Here is a 5174-nt window from a genome sequence, read left to right on the forward strand (position 1 = left end):
TCACTGTACTACTTGCTACTTCAGAGAATACTTACACATCTCATTTGATCCTGACAGAAGTCTCATGAAGAATCATCCCTGTGTGATAGATGAGCAGACACTGAGACTCACACAGGGAAACTGACTTGTCCACGGTCACTGAGAGTGACAGACGGACGGATGTATCGAACTTTCACTGGCTGCCTCTGTTAAGTGACCAGGATAGAACCTGTATATTCTAAGGTGTTTACAAATTTTCATTTAAATTAGCTATGGGAGCACCTGGCTGGCCCAGTCGGTAGAGCGTGAGTCTCTCGATCTCAGGGTTGTAAGTTCGAGCCCCACACCGAGTGCAGAGATTACTTAAAAGTAAAATCTTGAATAAAAAAATAAAATGGCTGTGTTTCAAAGAACAGAAGAAAATTCTATTAGAAAGTATTTTGAAATATTAACACTGATTTCTGTGAATCTGATGAATGCAAAGTGTGACTGTTCAGGACATGTCAACATATAAAAAGGATTGAAACAACTCTCTCTTCTTCTGGGAAAGGTTAAAATGTACTACATCAAACAAAACAAACAGTGCCTGGTGGTTTGGTCTTGGCAAAATATGAAAAATGCAAATTGATTAAACTTACTTTAATGGGTATTTACCTGCAATTTGTCTCAAATCCAGGTGTAATCTAGATTCATTATCTTGCCCCTTCTGTCTAGGAGCTGTGAGTGCTGAGCACGGGGCTGGCAGGCTGGGAGAAAGGAATTAGGAAGGGAAACTGTGGAGCCAGGAAATCCAATCCTGTGTGTCTCTAGGACCCATTTAGTTGCTGACTCAAGAAGGAACAACATACAGACAGTGTCTAAGCCCAGCAAAGAGACAGCGATGTAGGCAGAGAGGGCAGAATCTTAGAGTCTGGCTGGGTTTGGTACCCCCACGGAGCTGCAGAGCGAGGCTCTCCTGCTGCTGTCGCTTTATTCTGACCCAGGGCTTCCTAGGTCCTGAGGGGGCCTTTTGGCAGGAGCTCCCGTAATCTGCCGGAGTATTTTGGCAGCACTGCCGTTTCCCACCTTGCAGCACCGGAGAAGAGGGACCCATTAATCCAGTGGGATCACTGCAAATCGCCTAGGCCTTTGTGCGAATGTGGGAGCAATCACGTCTTTCTCAAACCCCTTTGGCTACACAGAAGGCACCATTTTAGACAAGGCATGAGTGGAAAAAAGAGGCAGCCGGCCAGATATGCACCTCCTGCATTAGCAGCAGTCTCTTCCTCCCGGAACCCAGGAAAAGAAGATCCAGTGAGAAAAATTGCCACGCAAGATGTAAGATATGTTTTGGGCCCTCGCCTTAGAACACCAGGTTTAAAATAAGGAAGAGGAAGACCTTGATTTGGTTTCCAAGGTTGAAAATGGTATTGTATTTTTTTTAATAGTCTGATTTTTATTTAAACCATTACTCAGTGAAACCTCAAGGTCCAAGAGTTTATATATGTCCCCACAGCCTTGTAGCTTTAGTCGAAAGGAGGTCACATGCTATGCAGGGTGTCTTCCAGCCTATTTTTTCACAAGACAGATCTGGGGTACAGCAGCATCTGAACATTTACGTGTCAAGTGTGTAAATGCTTTGGAAGCCTCAAAGGAAAAGTTCCTGACGCACCTGGCAAGCCTGGAACCTGATCTCTCCTTCCTCACTGCTCACACCGCCCTGACACGGCGCACAGGGGGAGGCTGAGAAAGGAAGAAAACAAAAACCCACTGCTTGAGAATTTAGAGTACAGAGTATGCACATTCAAGTAACGATCAACAGAGCTGGCACATAGTTCCAGGAGCCAACCTTGGGCTTTCTCAAAGGACCTAAGTATACAAACTGGCGTTTACCGCATAGCATTTGGTGAGAAGCATTTAACCATATCAACCCAAATTTTTGTGCTTAGAAGTTACTCAAGAATGATATTTGACTTTTCTTCAAACCCATTCAACCTGAAAGATTTCCAAGCATGTCACACATCACATTTAGCTACTTTTGCTGTGAAGGGCTTTCAGCCAACTGGCTCATGTTCATTGCCTAGAGAAGCAGAGGAAGAGAAATTTTTAGCAAATAGGTAAGCTCCTGAAATAAACTGTCATATGCTGGTTCCAAATAACTACACTAGTTTCCTCATTTAGATTATCAAAACAGTATGAACCTTCACCCGAATGCCTCTTGAAGATGTATCTGCTCCCCTGTTAAGCAAATCACCATTTCTACATGTCAGAATCGATTCATTATTTAACACCTAGCCCATCTCCATGAAGCGTTCTCCTCCCCTTCCCCCACCCGATCTCTGCTTTGTCTCTCCTTTCCTGCAGGCATCACTTGGAGGGCTCGCTCTGATGGTTAGCACCGTGCTTGTGTTACTCGTGCTCCTGGAATGAGAAGTAGTGGGGAAGGTGCTCTGTTCGCCTTGCTTTGAATAGGTTCTAAATATTTGCTGAGTCAAATTGATTTCCTAAATAGCCTAATCACCATCTGACATAATCTTTATGAAGTCCCAACCAAAAGTTACACACACACACATACACACACACACTTTTTTAATGGTGAATTTTCTTTAAGTTTCAGGTAATCTTCAGATCATGCATGTGTCCCAGTCATTAGCATTAACTACAGGATCTTAAAGAAACATTAAAGTTCAGACATATAATTAAATGTCTCTTTCCCTCCAGTTTCCTCACATGAACACAGAAAGTTAACACTGCAAAGACATTCATAACCTTAGACTTTATACTCATGCGTGTCTGTTAGATTCCTGAGCATTTCATGCTTTCATTTCTGCCTGAAATCCTTTGGAGGGGGGGTGGGGGAGACCAGGCTATGAAGAAATGAAAGAGTTGTTTAAAACAAGGAAATAAGTATGTCTTTATTTGAGCTTTTTAAAAATCATTCAAGAAATAGACATTTAGTTATTTAATATACGACAGATTGGGTGCTATGAATACAAATGAGTATTACTACGCAGATATTACTATATGGATATGACAGTGTTTTCTTGACCTTTCTGACATCTTTGCTGGTCATAGATCCATAATAGTGTCTTCCAGTCTAGGTATGTCTGCAGTAAAAACTAAGTACTTCAAACTGAAGGAAGAATATTGTCATAAATTTCTTTAATGTTTTAAAATATTTCGATCCTTTTCACACAGCTTGTGTTTACATGGCACTAAAGAAGCCTTTTATCAGGAAAGAAACTCTCCAGAACATATGCTGATGGATCACAGTATTTTGACCCCCCCCCAAAAAAAAGGTTTTGTCTTTCTCATCTTTCCCCCCCACCCATATTGTAGGGAGTTTTCCAAATGAAGGGTTTCAGGTAGGTTGTCTCCAGGTCAGTTCACTCTTGCAAGGTCTTGGCCAGTCATCAGTGGACACCCCCATCCTACCTCACCTACCTTTAGCCTCCACACCCACTCTGTGCCTCAACCAACAGACATGTTCCTTTGAGTTAGGGTTTTTGTGAAAACTGTACAGGCTGGGGGCACTGGTCATTAAAGGAATTTGATAGAGATCCTTTGGAAAACCAAAAAAGTTCTTTTGAAATATGAATATTTCTCCCCAGTTACAGGAACTGTTGTACAATTATGGTCAGTTTGTGCATCTGCTTGAATCAGCCTCTATCTGCAGAAAAACGGTTAAGACAGGGGAGATGTTCAGAGCCACCCTTTACTTTTAAAAAACATGACCAATGTCATGCATAGAAACAAACTTACCAAGACCTGAAACAGAGGTCGTAGCTGACTTATCTGAGGATATAAAAAATATTGATCCTTTGATTGGTACCTTTTTTTCATTATATCAACAGTTCCACAAAAATTGTAAGTTCCTAAAGAAAGTATTGCTTTGAAATAGAAGCATCAGGTCAACTTAAAAGACAAAGGGAAACAAACATTTGAGAAGCTACATTCAATTTAAAAATAGCATTTTGGAGCCCTGGCAAAAAAAAAGCAAAGCCAACAAACAACCCCGCCCTTACTACTACAGTGTTCTTTTCCAAGTACGCCTTTATTTGTGCTTTTACATGTTTTCATTTTGACCAAAATTAAGAGAAATTTTCATGTGTTTAGGTTTGGACTCTGGAAACGTTCCACTAAGATCCCTGGTCTGGTGTCTGTGATGGCTAGAATTTGTAAGACCTAGTAGGAAGAAGATGTGATTATATTGGGTCTCGGTCTGACTAACTGTTTTAGCAGGAATTTCATCTGCAAGACTAAATGCTGATCAACAGAGCATAATATTGTATTCTGAAGTGTGCTAGCTAAAGCAAAATTAATTTTTTTTCTCTTCTTTCTTTCCTCCCAAAATCTTCTGCCACAGCGACTGCATTTGCCTCCAGACTTGTCAGACACAGTGAGCCGCTCAAGCAAACAGGATCTGGCAGGATCCTCCAAGCTGCTGGGCCCAGGCTGTGGCATGATGGCCGGAGGCAAGCAACACCTGGACTTCTAGCGATCCCTCCTTCGTCGTCGCATGCAGAATTATAGGACACCCTAATTATGATTGCTAATAGCTTCTGTAAATATTTTTCTTAACGATTTGACCTTCCCATCCTTGAAAAACAGTTAGGATTGCAAAATGAGGCCACCACTCTTCATTTTCCTTACCCAAATTTTTATGCAGAAAGAGTACAGCAAAACTACTTTCATTTTAAAATTTTGTTTTATGCTATATTTAGAGAAAGCAAATAATTTTATTTTTAAATAAAATGTCAGAAACTCAAAATGCCTCACAGTGGTCATGAGTGTACGTGTGTTAAGGCACTTCATTCATGGTTCAGTGCATATTACAACACATAGTGTAAAAAAACAGCGTGAAATTCATAATTGTATATAAAAAACATTTTCTCTTGATTTCTGAAAAAGTCACTTGCCACCAAAAAAGTGCTAAGGCTTTTGTAAAATGAAAGACTCATTTGCTAATATGTGTGAAGACTATAATAAAATGAATTTGCATTTATGCATCCTGTTATTAAATTGATGAATACAAAATAATATTTTGGGATTAAGATTCCATTAAAGATCAGTAGTCTAACCATAGTAGTTAATAAATATAAAGAACCTGAGTGACAGAAAGCATAGAAAAAGAAGTTGATGGTCTTCTGTTTAGTAATCCTAAACAATCGAAGTCAGCACTATGAAATTACGTCAACAGACATAATTCAGGATTG

General features: G+C 40.3%; 1 long non-coding RNA gene across 1 annotated transcript; it reads left to right on the plus strand.

Annotated features, from left to right (window-relative positions):
* Positions 1 to 1296: 1296 nt before the first annotated feature.
* On the plus strand, positions 1297 to 4964 carry LOC116863340. Its single transcript, XR_004381805.1, has 2 exons — positions 1297 to 2075; positions 4325 to 4964. It is a non-coding gene; the product is annotated as an uncharacterized LOC116863340 (long non-coding RNA).
* The last annotated feature ends 210 nt before the right edge of the window (positions 4965 to 5174 follow it).

This window comes from Lontra canadensis, unplaced genomic scaffold, assembly GCF_010015895.1.
Source record: "Lontra canadensis isolate GAN:19392208 unplaced genomic scaffold, GSC_riverotter_1.0 scaffold932, whole genome shotgun sequence".
Taxonomy (NCBI): domain Eukaryota; kingdom Metazoa; phylum Chordata; class Mammalia; order Carnivora; family Mustelidae; genus Lontra; species Lontra canadensis.